Below are 16,322 nucleotides of genomic sequence, written 5' to 3'. Positions count from 1 at the left end.
TCTTGAGTTTTTTAACTGTTTATTTGTAAATATATTATTTGTTTAACAATATTATATACATTTCTGAAAACTGCAATTTTTTTTTAAATGTAAAAGTAAAATATAGTGTCATTATTTTTTTATTTTGCTATATTTATATTATTTTCTTTATTTTTTGGGGAATTATTTTTGGAGTCGCACACCCAAAGCGTACCTAACACGGTGGGTGTGCGTATTCAAGCCGCTATTTTGGAAAAGTTGTGAAGGATCCGCGTACGGTGTGCGATGGTTGCGTGTCTTCCAGTTACGTCATATGCGTATAATATTACGTGTTGTGTGCGATTGGTATGCGACTGATGCGCGACTCCTGCGTATTCACAACACATGCGCATTACGGTACACGACGTTTGCACGGGGTGAGCCCCGCGTGACGTCATATACGTGCTGGGGCTCGCTGGGTGCGCGACTCCCGCAAAAGTTTTTATATTCTAAAATGATATGTATGTGTCTTTCATGTACATATTAGGGCAACAGATTATCTAACGTATTCATAAAAATAATTTATTTCTACTTGTATTAAACTTATATTATTTTTAATTATATTTTTGCAGAGTCGCGTCGGGTGCGTTCTTCGTGAGAGCATGGTGCGAGACTCCCATGTGACCTTAAAAAAAAGGATTTGATTGGTTCATAACATTTCCCACTGTAACTATTGAAGGACCCCACCCATTTTAATCATTCTTGTTGGAGCATCTTCAGAGGAACATCTCTTCTTCTACAAGAACATCTTTGGAATTTTTTTGGGTGTTTTCTAAAACTAACTAAGAAAATGGTATCAGGACAGCAGCAGGTGGAAGTATCTTTGGATGAAGAACTGTTGGAGGAGGCACCACCTAAGCAGAGGCCAGAATCTGTTGTGTTTAAGTTTTTTACTTTTCCACCAGGAGAAAAAAAAGTCAATGCCAGGTAGATGACCTGCATAATTTGTGACAGAGTCCTTTCAAGAGGGAGTGAGAAGAAGTACTCATGCACTGGCAGCATGTAAAAATTTGCGTACTCTGCATCCTCGCAATCTTTCTCTGGAGGAAATAAGGCAAGCTGCTCAAAATCCACCAGCAGCTGGAGCAAGCACATCAGAAGCGTCAGCATCACAACCTCCTATGGATATATGACCGGAATCTGCCTTCTTGGAGCAGCACTGTGTCAAGTGCAAGAAAATAATCTGCTATGGAGAACAGTCGGTGGATGCAGTTTGTGCTGCTCAAAGAAACCATCGCTGTTCATTTTTTTGTTTGCTTTTTTGTTTTTGGAATGATCTTTAATTCCAAAAGTCACCTGTTTACTTTGTTCCTTTTTTTGTTCAGTTTTTAGAAAAACACCCAAAAAATAAAAAATTGTTCAAAAACGAAAAAAAAATCCAAAACTAATAAAGAAGAAAAAAAAAAGTTCTTGTCAGAACTACCTTATCTGGTTAAAACAAAGAACTATAATTGCATGGTAATGTCTGAAAGTTTGGTTAAATATATGTGCAGAGCATGATTGACTGAAAGAATGCATTAGTAGTGTATGGTGAATTTATTGGGGCAGATCTATGGAAAAGTGCTGCAGCGTGGCACCGCAAACCCTTTGGCTGCACCGCGCTGCGGCAGTTCCGAAGCACAGGGATGCAACATATTACATATTACATGAATATGTTGCATCTCTGTGCTTCCCTCTGCACTGGTGCACAAACTCTAACCATTCGCTGGCACAGGCACCCTTGCACCATGGTGCAAGGATGCCTGCATCGTGGGGAGATTGTTTTTGTGCAGGAAGGAACACCTTCCTGTACAAAAACAATCACTAAAGAAATTTTCCTCCTTCAATGCCTGCTGTGGAATGCAGCATGCATTGAAAGAGGAAAAAATGAGGAGAAATGAAAACATTTTTCCTCGTTGCGCCTTGCTACGCTACATCTAGGGTGGTGCAGCATTCACTTGCATCTTCAGATTTACGATTTATTGTAAATCTTGAGATGTGTCTTGTTCCATGGGTGTTGTGTACAGAATATTGGAGGTGAAGTTGTGTTAGTGGCTAGGCCATTCCATAAGTACATGACTAGTAAGTGGAATGAATACAGTGCTACAAACAGGGTGCCTGGTGAATTTATAAGTGGATAGATATAGTCAAAGTGATAGCATAAGTAGATAGTGCTGGATGGGTGATTGGAGAAGTGCATGGGACTGACAGGAGGATTCCTAGGCTGCATGGGTAGTACCTTAGTATTTACAAGACTGTTCCAATATTATGTTTGTGGTTAGAGATGTGCATGCATAGTGCATAGAATGTAGTATGTATACTTTTCTTAGTGGCAAGGACATTCCATAAGTACATCACTAGTAATTGGAAAGATTACAGTGATGCAAACAGACTGCATGGTGATTTTATAAGTGCTTAGGTATTGTCGGAGTGATAGGATAAGTAGATAGTGCTGGATGGGTGATTGGATAAGTGCATGGGACAGACACGAAGATTCCTAGGTTGTATGGGTAGTACCTTAGTAAGTAGCTGGTAAGAGGTTTATATAGATAGTGCACAGCTGAATGTAGTAGTGCATGGATAGTGTTTGGATTACTTAATCTTACCTTTTCAGTAGTAGATATCAAAATATTCTAAACATTTTTTGCAGTTGTTTTTTATAATTTAAATTTTTAAAAATGTCGAACTTTAGAATTAGGATCTTTGAAAGAGAAGAAAAAATACAGTTATAATATATAATATTATAATTTTATAAACACAACATAATTTAAGCATAATATATATTATTTAGTTTGCCTTTTTTATGTTCCCAGAATATATTGAATTTCACTATAAATAGTGATTTCAATGTTACTCATCACATACCAGCGGGCCAAAAAAAACCATTCAAGAAGATTGTTTAAAAAACCCCAAATCCGTGTCAAAACTATTTTCAACATAGTCAACTATCTCTGCACATTGCATAAAAATACCATCCTCAATAACATAGCATATAATACAAATCACACATCTATAAAATTCTTCTTTCTAAGAGAATTTTGTTACTACAATATGAAAGAACCGAAACAATAATTCAATCAACAATTCTTTATAATTTCCATATACTCTAAATGATGTTCTTCAAAATATATGCTGTCAGAATATCCCAGAAAAAGTGCTTAATTCATATTAATATCTTTCCTCTAGGCTAAATGATATTCCTGAAATCCTTTATACTGAAATTGTCTAAAGTAATCGTATTAATACTTTTTAACATATTCCCAATAGGCCGAATTATGTTCTTAGAACTTTGGCTTTAAAAATATTACGTGTGAATTTGGTAATTCGTTAGGCAAAGGATATCTAAAAACCAAATGAATATCATTACAATATGTCCATCCTTTAATACATTTTAAATAGACAGTGTAATGTCCAGATGTTGTAGAAGGACCATCGTGGAAAATAATTGCTACTGCTACAAAAGTTCCTCCTGGTATTGATAGTTGACTTGCTACAAAAATTTTAATTAAAGTTTCCAATTTTCTTCCTTCAGCTGTACAACATTGTATCGTTAAAATTATATATTGTCCAAATCTTTGTATAAGTAGTGTTGATAACATTTCTGATTTGCATTGGCTACACTCCATGTTTTGATATGCTGCGTTAACTAATTTGTTGAAAGACAGTGTTTTACAGTCTGGTATTGTTAAATATAGGTATCTTTCAGTGTCTATGTTAGTGGTAGAAGGAAAAATACAATTTTCACATTCATGTTCCCATTTATAACGAAGTCCAAATAGATTTTTAATTTGTATTCCTTCATCTCTAATACTGCAAGCATATACAATAGAAATTCATGAGCATCTTGTTGCACATTCTGTGTAAATTGCGTAGAACCAGAGCATATATCCAGAAGATTCCGAATATCAGAAACACTTTGGATTTTACTTTTATCAGTTCTCAATTTTTCAAAAGTAGAATGCAACAAGGAACAAAACCTTTTTTCTTGATCCTCCATAATTTGCTGTTGCAGATTTTCTATAAAAAATAAATTTACCACTACATTAGCATAGGAGTTGATATCTGAACTATTTTCTAACTGATATCCGACAATCTCTTCAATAGTGTCCTTTTTCTTTTTGCTTGGAATCTCAACATTATCTTACATTTTTTTCTTCTCTTTAACTTCAGTACAGATATTCTCATATCTCCGTTTTCGACCTACTACATGCTTTTCAAATACAGGATAGTCACCTAAATTGGGCGCATACATTCTTCTTAACCGATTATACTCTCTTACACAATTTGCATCTGCACTAATATTTCTCTCATCAAAATCAATCAAATGCAATCCAGATAAAGCTCTGACTCGAGACAAAGCAACATATGCCATACCCTCTTTAAATACGGTACTTCCAATGTTTACCAAAGCACTGTCTACACTTAAACCTTGAGATATATGAATAGTTACCGCATATGCCAAAGAAAGAGGAAACTGTTTTCTACGAACATACAAATCTTTAACAAGCAAAAAATGAGCAGAACAACGAGCAATTTGTTTTACGTCTTCCATGTGATCAAATTTGATTTTCAAACATTCAATTCTGTCTTTTTTTGGATAATTAACAAAATCAACAACTTTTCCCATTGCTCCATTTACTAAACCCTTTTCCACATCCAAATTACGCTATAAAATAACCAGGCAGTCTACACATCTATATAAATTCTTTTCTAAACCAGCAGTTTTAGATACAGATTTTTCTAAAGAATCCAATTTTGTTTTACATTTTTCCATCAAAATAATAGTAATTCCTTCATGCTCTGTTTTATCAATGGCTTCCATTTTTATTATTTGTTCATTTTCCAGCTTTAAAAGTTCTTCGTTGAATGTAGAACACTCTTGCAGTGTTGGCATTAGGCAGATTATAGATTTATTTTCTGCGATTTTTTTGTATATTTTTGCAGGAACTATATATTCATTTGGAAACAAGTTGGTAAGTAGCCGACTTTGTAAAGCTTGTTTGCCATGTTCTGTCAATACTCCAATTCTTATATCTTGAAGAATGGTTCCATAATCAACATCATTTGCCTGTTGCATATTTTTAATGAGTTCTTTGTATTTAAAATATGACCAAATGTTAAGGTTTCCAACACTTCCCAAAGACTTTCTGTTGTCTTCATGCACAAGCGTTTCAAATACTGGTTGGCCTTTTACAGGAGTAAGTTGCAGTAGATCACCAAAAACTATCACATGTTTTCCTACAAATAAGACATCGTATTCTGTTTTTAGAATTTGCTGCATTCTTAAATGCACAAAGGCAAGCAATAAGTTTGAGACCATGCTCACCTCATCAATAATCAGAAGTTTAATTTTCTTTAACCCTCTTGAAACTTCATAACAAGATTCTCCAGATAGCTTGTGATATTCCAATTTATTTTCATGTTCTACAGTTAGCATTAGTAAACGATGTAATGTAATTCCTTTAATGTTGTGTGCTGCCACCTCAGTTGGAGCAGTTACAACACAAGACAAATGTGAGGTAGTTGTTTTCCGTAGATAACTGGTCAAAACTTTAATTAAGAAACTTTTTTCCTGTACCAGCTTGACCACTGACATACATGCGGATAGGTTGAAATGATGTGCATGTGCATTCTTTCTTTTCATGAAGAAGACCATGATCGATCTGTTGTCTCACATGCTGATATATTTCTTTCTGTTCAATATTTAGTTGTTCTTCCAAGTTTCCTAAGTCCATAATATCTTCTTGAGCTTGATGCATTGCTGTTTCCACTTCACTCATGGTGATTGCTGCTTCATTTTCAAGAATTGGTTGTCCTAGTGGATCCTGACTCAGAGCAGCAGAACTTTGACTGTCTTGAGAACTGTCTCTAGCAATCTCAGCTGCAATAGTAGCTACTTGATCCATTTCTTCATTCAAAATTTTGAGATAATTTGCAAAAACTGTGCATTTAATGCTATCTTTACATGCATTGAAAGAATCTTCATAGCACTGAAAATCTCCAAATAATTCCAATTCCGTACGCCAAGGCTTGAACAGTTGCAAAAGAGCTAAATAGTAAAATTCTCTTTTATCAGGAGTGTCACAACTCAGTTTCCTATGATTAATCAGATTTCCTTTACTGTGTTTCACCAAACATCATTCTGAACCAATCACTGCATATCTTCCTTCATTTATATTTTCTGTAGTATTTCTCTTAAAACTGTAAAATTGCAGCACTTCATAGAGACATATATTTTCAAGAAGACGACTTCTATTTGGATAGAATGTATCCAACATGTTTGTTCTGACAATATCTGTACTTTCCGGTTCATTTACTGCTAAAAATTCGATTTCTTGTATAGATTTAAGTACTCGATTTCGCGTTGCAGCAAGACCTAGACTCACCCAAATGATTGCTCCTGACTTTGATTATAAACTTGCAGATGACAACCGATCCGAGCATTCGTATGCTCCAATCTCTCAATGGGATAACATCTTCAAACTACAACTGTACAATTTCTTACTAAGACTCCTCTCGTGAGAAATTTCTTCCCACATTTCTTCCAACTCTGTCTTTTCTGATTTTGTTATATATGATGTTACATACCGAGCAACAGCAATGAAGTTATCAGCAACATACTAGATATCCATATTAGCATTCCACATTGACAGAATGATTGGATTATAATCATTGATATACTTTGATTCTTCACTTCTTTTCAAATTGTAAGTATTTTTGGGTGATTTTCTAGTGATGGTATGTCTCACTGCTGACATGAAACTGTTTACTCTTCCTTTGGATATTACTGAACGTGGAAATCCAAAACGACATTTGGTATAAAACTTTTCCTTCGATTTGTATTTCCGTCAACAATATTTGCCACCTCGATGACTCTGGAATCATAACACTTGTTGCCTTAAGGTGTTTTCTTCTGTTCTTTTTGGTATAGCACATGTGACATAATCTTCAATAAAAGAAAAAGCAGTGTCATCCGAATCAAGTCCAAATTTGGGTGCATCCTTGATCCATAAAAGCATATGTATATGAGGAGCACCTCTAGCTTGATACTCCTTTCTCCAAAAGAAATCAATAACTTCTCCAAGAGGAGGATACTTTTTATTGTAGATAAAAGACATCATAGCTTCAAATCTATGATTGAAATATCTGTATACATTTACAGGATCCAAAGAACACAATTCTCCAGGTGTCTTGTGTTCAATATTTTTATTATTTGAATTTGCCTCTCGAAGAAATTCAAGTAAAATATCCCAAGCGTATTCAGCACAGCTTAGGGTAACAAACCACGTAGGAGTTCCTAAGATCCTTAGCATGCATTTCAGTTCTCCATGACGACGATATCAATAGTCATTAGCACCGCGCTGACATGCCACCAAATTAATCAGTTGAGATTCTAAATGATCGTCTCTCCGATGTACTTTATCCGTAAATGCCTTTGCAGAAACATTTTGAAGATGTACTCCTGTTTTTAATATGTGGTTGACTGCATATGAAAGTCCAGACAAGTCACTCTCAAACAAAAGATGAAATGTATATGGGATACATTGTCGAAATCCTGCATCTTCTGCATACAATCTTGTTGTCCGATATTCTGATGCAGGAATCTGTACTGATCGTGCTTCATATCATCTGCCTTTTCCAGTTGGGAACAGCTGTGGAAAACAACGAGCTTCCAAACTTTTTTCCTAAACACTCATGGGAGTCCCTTTCGCTTTATTCATTTGGAATAATTCAATAGTATTCCCCATCACTTCTTTTCAATGAAGTGGATGTACACTATAATGTTCATACATTTTTTCACTTTTGGACATGCCCACTTTTTCAATTTGACCACTTGACATTTCACGGTCATCTCCTAAAAGTATTTCTTCTTCTTCCACATACATATTTTTGTAGTAATCATTGTTTTTTATAAGATATAATGTTGCCTTTTGAACTTTCCTGACACCCACTAATTTCTGCCAGATTTTCTTACTCCTAGTAGGAACACCATTAACTAGAATAACTAGTGGTTCACTTTCTACATTCTCTACACCAATAGTTTCAATATTTTTCTTTAAATCTAGAGGTAAATATACAACTCTACCTTTTAATCCTCTTTGTAAATCTGTAGGAGGCATTTTACCTGTTTTAGGCTCCATACGAACAATAGCCTGAAATGGGTGCACACATTGAATCAGAATAGACTCATACGTGTTTAAATCTATCAGTTCTGGAGAAATAGTTACCAGCTCAAGATTATTATGGACAGCTCTAGTAGGCATTTTATTATCGTCTAATTTGTTATAAAAATATTTACAAATACGCTGATCAGTACCCAAATCAAAGCAATCCTCTACCAACAAAAAAGTAGCAAATTCGTCTACCTATCATTATTTTCTCTTTCACTTTTTAAATACAGATCAACAGTCCTAGTCTGATTTTTATAGTGAGTTTGTCGACAACAAATACAAGTATAATTTGGCCTTTCACACGAAATTACCTTAAACTTTGTAATTTGTTCTTCAAACTTCACTGTACTACTTTTTCCACATTTTCTTCAACACCTACTTCTATTAATGTCTCACTTTGTCCACTCTCTTCTTCAGGACCAAAGAAACGAAACTCTATTTCATCACAAACTTTTTTTACATCTGATACTGACCCATGCAAAAGAGCACTGTTTAAGTCATATTAAATTATTGCTGGACTTTTTGCGTAATACAATCATCTGACTAACTTCCACATTTGATAATTATGTACTGCTAACATTCTAAAATGATGAAAAACACTTTGACATACTTTTCTAGAAAGACAAGCCAGAGAATGACCTTGCAAACCAGTATTCTTTCTCACTCTGCAAGGATCTAGTCCTTGCAACATCTTAATCTTTTGTTTAACACTTTTTCTACTAGAGTCTAGTAAAACATTCCGTAAAATATCAATAGATTCCTGTCGTATACTGCAAATACTACTACAATCCCAAGTATACACTTGGGCTTTAGTACGTCTCCCTAGAACTTCATCAGCTGTCACTTCTTCTACATTTCTGGGAACCATCTTCTCTTTTTCAATTGGACAACCATTTCTAACCTCATAAGCACGGCCACTGTTATCAACTGCAAGCAATAATGGATTGGTTTGAAAATAACTCTATCATTAAAAAAAGGCTCTGAACTTGAACTGTGTTTCCATTCACCCCAAAAAATATCACAAAAGTTAGTTCTGTTAATTACTCTCTTCTTTTTACTTTTGACCTTCATAAAATGTATTGGCTTATCTAGTGATCAAATTCTGTTTAAAACTAAAATGAATAATTTTCTTTTAATTCTAAATCCTTCTCAACAATATTTTCAATCTGTTTCTTCTTTTTATAAAATGCTGATCTTTTTTTATATTTCTTCGCATCTTTCAACAAATGAAAAACAACTCTAGGGTAAAACATTCTCTTTCTAATTTCTTCAAACTGATTCTTTCTCCTTTTACCATACATTGGTTCTTCAGAATGCATTTTTCCATTAACTTCTCCTTTTTTCTTTCTATTCTTCTTTGTTGTTGGGACATTCTTTGTACGTTCCACATTGTGCACACTGTTTTTAGCCTTTGTAAGTTTTTTAATAAATTCCTTTGTTCTCTTACCAGAAGACTTTTTCCCCACATATTGTTGTTCATCTAATTCTTGCTGGTGTCTTTTCTTCAAATAATACTCCTTTTTTTGTTGTTTCCTCTTTTCAGTTTTTTTAGCCATGGTAATTTTCTTTTAATGATGATGAACAATATCTGTTTAAAAGAAATATATAATATTATAAAAATAAATGTATAAAATATACTATTGTATTAGTAAACAACATGTTCTACATAAAAAACATTTTAACACTTTGTTTTGAAATCACAATCCATTCACTGCAGTATACAGGTACTAATTGGATAATTATAGGACAGAATAAGTGAATAAGTAGTGTTTACGTGTTTAGAGGACTGCATCAATACTGCATAGATGATTGTAATACTGTAAGTATTAGTACCTGGGTAATTGCATGAGTACATAGGTACTGACTGAATGATTAGAGTACAGCATCAAAAGAGAATGGAGAAATTATTAATGCATGGGTTTTGCACAGTGAATACATAAGGACATGGTACTGGCTGCATAATTAGTAAATTGCACAGAGAGTGACAGTGTGATTAGTGTACTTCATGGGTACTACGTTGATTTTTGCAGGAGCGAATCAGTAGTCTGCATGGGGTTAGGAGAGAGCAAAGATTGTGTACATTGGACTGTAGCACTGCGTGTCTTAATGCCTGAGTCATTGTACAAGAGCATGGATAGTGAGTGGATAGTTAGACTGCTGGTAGTGCACAACAGTGTGAGTTGACAAGTCCTTGTGTTTTGGCACAGAGATTAGATAGGGACATCGTTCTGTCAGGATGATTGCAAGAGTGGACAGAGAGTGACAGTGTGATTGGGTCACTGCATGAGTACTACCTAGGTTATTGCAGGAGTGAATCAATAGTCTGCAGGGGTTTAGGGGACTGGATAGATTGTGCACATTTGACTGTATCACTGTGTGTCTTAATGCCTGAGACATTGTACAGGTGCATGGAGAGTGACTAGATAGTTAGAGTGCGGGTGAGTTTATAAGTGCTTGTGTTTTGGCACAGTGATTAGATAAAGACAAGCTTCTGACAGGATGATTCCAGAAGTGAACAGAGGGCGACAGTGTGATTGGTAGACTACATGGCTGCTGCATGGGTTATTGTAGGTGTGAATCAGTAGTCTGCAGGGGGTTAGGGGACTGGATAGATTGTGCACATTTGACTGTAGCACTGTGTGTCATAATGCCTGAGTCATTGTACAAGTGCATGTATAGTGACTGGATAGTTAGACTGCTGATAAAGGACAACAGGGTGAGTTTATAACTGCTTGTGTTTTGGCACCGAGATTAGATAAGGACATGATTATATCAGAATGATTGCATGAGTGGACAGAGAGTGACAGTGTGATTGGGGCGCTGCATGACTACTACCTGGATTATTACAAGAGTGAATCAGCAGTGGGCTGGGGCTTAGGGTACTGGATAGATTGCGCACATTTGACTGTAGCACTGCGTGCCTTAATGCCTAAGTCATTGTACAAGTGCATGCATAGTGACTAGATAGTTAGAGTGCAGGTAGTTGACAGGAGGGTGAGTTTATAAGTGCTTGTGTTTTGGCACAGAGATTAGATAAGGACATGGTTCTGTCATGATGATTTCAAGAGTGGACAAAGAGTGACAGTGTGATTGGTGCTCTGCATGAGTACTACGTGGATTATTGCAGGAGTGAATCAGTACTCTGCAGGGGGTTAGGGGACTGGTTAGATTGTGTACATTTGACTGTAGCATTGCGTGTGTTAATACCTAAGGCATTGTGCAAGAGCATGGATAGTGACTGGATAGTTAGATTGTGGGTGATTGACAGCAGGGTAAGTTTATAAGTGCTTGCCTTTTAGCACAGTGATTAGATAAAGAGAAGCTTCTGACAGGATGATTCCAGAAGTGGACATAGAGGGACAGTGTGATTGGGGCGCTGCATGAGTACTACCTGGATTATTACATGAGTGAATCAGTAGTCTGCAGGGGGTTAGGGGACTGGATAGATTGTGCACATTTGACTGTAGCACTACGTGTCTTAATGCCTGTGGCATTCTACAAGTGCATGGACAGTGACCTATGTAGTTAGAGTGCTGGTAGTTGACAGGAGGGTGAGTTTATAAGTGCTTGTGTTTTGGCACCGAGATTAGATAAGGACATGGTTCTGTCAGGATGATTGCAAGAGTGGGCAGAGAGTGACAGTGTGATTGGAGCTCTGCATGACTACTACCTGGATTATTACAAGAGTGAATCAATAGTATGCAGGGGGTTAGGGGACTGCATAGATTGTGCACATTTGACTGTAGCACTGCGTGTCATAATGCCTGAGTCATTGTACAAGCGCATGTATAGTGACTGGATAGTTAGACTACTGGTAGTGGACAACACGGTCCGTTTATAATTGCTTGAGTTTTAGCACAGTTATTATATGAAGACAAGCTTCTGACAGGATTATTCCAGGAGAGGACAGAGATTGACAGTGTGATTGGTGCTCTGCATGAGTACTACCTAAATTATTACAAGAGTGAATCAGGATTGTGCTGGGGTTTAGCGTACTGGATGGATTGTGCACATTTGACTGTAGCACTGCATGTCTTAATGCCTGAGGCATTCTACAAGTGCATGGACAGTGACTGGATAGTTAGAGTGCTGGTAGTGGACAGCAGGGGGAGTTTATAACTGCTTGTGTTTTGGCACAGCGATTAGATAAGGACATGGTTCTGTCAAGATGATTGCAAGAGTGGACAGAGAGTGGCAGTGAGATTGGTGATCTGCATCAGTACTACCTGGATTATTGCAGGAGTGAATCAGTACTCTGAACGGGGTTAGGGAACTGGTTAGATTGTGCACATTTAACTGTAGCACAGAGTGTCTTAATGCCTGAGTCGTTGTACACGAGCATGGACAGTGAATGGATAGTTAGAGTGCTGGTAGTGGACAGCAGGGTGAGTTTATAACTGCTTGTGTTTTGGCACAGAGATTAGATAAGGACATGGTTATGTAAGGATGATTGCAAGAGTGGACAGAGAGTATTAGTGTGACTGGTGCCCTGCATGAGTACTACCTGGATTATTGCAAAAGTGAATCAGTAGTCTGCAGAGGGTTAGGGGACTGGTTGGATTGTGCACATTTGACTGTAGCACTGCATGTCATAATGCCTGAGTTATTGTACAAGAGCATGGATAGTGACTGGATAGTTAGACTGCTGGTTGTGGACAACAGGGTGAGTTTATAAGTGCTTGTGTTTTGGCACAGTGATTATATAAGGACATGGTTCTGTCAGGATGATTGCAAGAGTGGGCAGAGAGTGACAGTGTGATTGGGGCTTTGCATGACTACTACCTAGATTATTACAAGAGTGAATCAGTAGTCTGCAGGGGGTTTGGGGACTGCATAGATTGTGCACATTTGACTGTAGCACTGCATGTCATAATGCCTGAGTCATTGTACACGTGCATGGACAGTGACTGGATAGTTAGAGTGCTGGTAATGAACAGGAGGGTGCGTTTATAAGTGCCGGTGTTTTCGCAGAGATTAGATAAGCACAAGCTTCTCATAGTGTGATTGGTGCTCTGCCTGAGTACTACCTAGATTATTGCAAGAGTGAATCGGTACTCTGCAGGGGGTTAGGGGAATGGATAGATTGTGCACATTTGACTTTAGCACTGCATGTCTTAATGCCTGAGGCATTCTACAAGTGCATGGACAGTGACTGGATAGTTAGAGTGCTGGTAGTTGACAGGAGGGTGAGTTTATAAGTGCTTGTGTTTTGGCACAGAGATTTGATAAGGACATGGTTCTGTCAGGATGATTGCAAGAGTGGACAGAGAGTGACTGTGTGATTGGTGGACTGCATGGGTACTACCCGGGTTATTGCAGGAGTGAATCAGTAGTCTGCAGGGGGTTAGGGGACTGCAAAGATTGTGCACATTTGACTGTAGCACTGCGTGTCATAATGCCTGAGTCATTGTATAAGTGCATGGATAGTGGCTGGATAGTGAGAGTGCTGGTAGTTGACATAAGGGTGAGTTTATACGTGCTTTTGTTTTGGAACAGAGATTTGATAAGGGCATGGTTCGGTCAGGATGATTGCAAGAGTGGACAGAGTGACAGTGTGATTGGTGGACTGCGGGTACTACCTGCATTATTGCAGGTGTAAATCAGTAATCTACAGGGGGTTAGGGTACCGCATAGATTGTGCACATTTACTTATATACTAACTACGATATTAGACGTTATAGAACCACAAAATCACTTCTCATGCACTTATACAATCACATTTTCACTTCCTTTGCACTCCTCTAATCTATCAGGTACCTCTCATTAATTCAGTAAATGTACATACAACTATATAAATACAATCTAAACAAATACGTGACTCATGATATACTATCTATTAAGGAGATAACTACTACATACCAGAAAGAGTAAAATGTACTGGTTTTCTTTTGAGCTACATATTGTTCATTACATCTAGAAATATGCAACATCATCAAACTGTACCTCTCAACAGACTTAATGAAGAAGAGTAATAAAGAACACCTTTTTTATTAGGATTTCTAAAACTGCACAAACTCTACAAACTAACAACAGAATCATAATTATTAACACCTTATATGATCATCTTGCAAACAGCACATTTGTACCTCATTTTAGCAAACTATCTATAATAAATCAATATTATTAAACTATACCTTTTTACAGAGAAGAAATAATCATTCCTAATAAACTACACCCTGTATGAACATTTTAGAAAATACACATTCTTAGTACATATTTGACCAATTAATAATAAATAAGAGCCATCATTCAAATATACCTTTCAACACACTTAAAAATATATCTATTACTGTACATACTGTTTTAAATAAAAACTTCAAGTATAATAAAAATAATCCCAATATACATCTCAACATTTAATAATATATTTCAAACAACACAGTTTCATAAAAATGTCAAATATTTTTTAAATAAACCTCAAGAATATATAACTCACCTATTAAATAAATCTGTTGAATGAAAAATATCACACACTCAGTCTGGATTTTCTTTTTCACACAGAAAATGTAGATCAACACACTCTGAAAGGTAGAACCAGTATTGGCAAACTTTCTCTCTATTTTTCCATACATATAGACATAAGCAACAAATGGCATTGCTTCACAGTATTTTTAAAATGGAAAAAATATATTCCATTGGTCATAGAGAATAATACTTTTCAACTGACATCTTCACCCCTTGTCCTTAATGTCAGTTTCCATAGCAACAGGTCATGCAACATTCAACTTAGCTGCCAGGCCAAAAGTTCACCACACAATGTTGCAAATGTCAACAGCAGGTGTGGTTAGCTTTGCAAAGCATACCCTTATCTTTTCTGCTGTACCTTTCCAACATTTGTTACTAACCAATAAGAAACATGCTTTCTAAACAAAGTAAAATGCACCCTATTTTTGAATGTAGAGTGTTCTTCAACAGCCAATCAAATCTCTACTTTCTTAACAACAGCATCTTGTCCACCATTTTAGATAGATTTCATTCTACCACCTGCCTACCTCTGCTACAGACATCTTCTGCTTACCTACAGAGATCCCTTCAAGATGCTTTCAGTGTGGATTATTGGGCACAACTATGTTTTCTGGTGCAAAAGATATGCTGAATGCAGAGGCATTGACAAAGACCTAGCTTTGCAAAATGTAGACATTAAATGGATTGGACAGAGAGGATTAAAGTGGCACCAATTGATGCTATTGGTTAAAACCTTTATGCATCTCCAACCCCCTGACCTCATGATTGTGCACTGTGGTGGCAATTACCAAAGCACATTGACTGGGGTAGGTCTGGAAATGCTAATGAAGGACACCTTTGCAGAATTGATGTTGCTTTTCCCCCAAACTGCCTTTGTCTACTCTAACATATGCCAAAGACAGAAATGGAAGTGGTCCAATGAATTTTTTCCACAGATTGAGAAGGCTAGACAAAATGTCAATAAAGCTGTTTCTGCTTATCTCAGAGACCATAGTATGGGGTCCATACACAACAACAATCTGCGTTTTTATCCCCTTTGGTGCCACGCCCTTTCCCCCTCCTGTGCGGGCATTCCACACGCGGGTGGGGTTCATGACGAGATAGTCTCGTCATGGGCACAGCGCGTCCGTGCTCCATGACGAGACTATCTCGTCATGGGCACAGAAGAGGTTAAATGAATGACATCTACAGGAGTGATGGTGTACATTTCACAGATAAGGGAAACAGAGTCCTTCTCAACAGCTTAAGACTCTGCATCGGCACTTGCATGTAGCTACAAAAATCTCCCAATAAACACAAGGGCTCTTTTTAGAGCCACCCAAGATCCTAACATATAACAGAGGTTTTTAATAAAAAAATCGTAATTTTTTTTCTGTGAGTCGCGCACCCAATGTGACATAGAGCCGCACACCCCTCGCGTTCACACCAGAGGGACGCACTGGGAGCCGCGCACCCCTCGCATTCACACCAGGCTGGGAGTAGCGCAGTCCTCGCGTTCACACCAGGGGGCTGCGCTGAGAACCGCGCATCCCTCACGTTCACACCGGAGGGTCGTGCACCCCTCGTGTTCACACCAGGCTGGGAGTCACGCACCCCTCGCGTTCACACCAGGGGGCCAGCTGAGAGCCGCCCATCCCTCGTGTTCACACCAGGGGGCCACTCTGAACTCTGTGCTAGGGTCACGACTTT

Source organism: Triturus cristatus, chromosome 7 (genome assembly GCF_964204655.1).
Source record: "Triturus cristatus chromosome 7, aTriCri1.1, whole genome shotgun sequence".
Classification (NCBI taxonomy): Eukaryota; Metazoa; Chordata; class Amphibia; order Caudata; family Salamandridae; genus Triturus; species Triturus cristatus.
Note: the sequence above shows the minus strand (reverse complement) of the source record.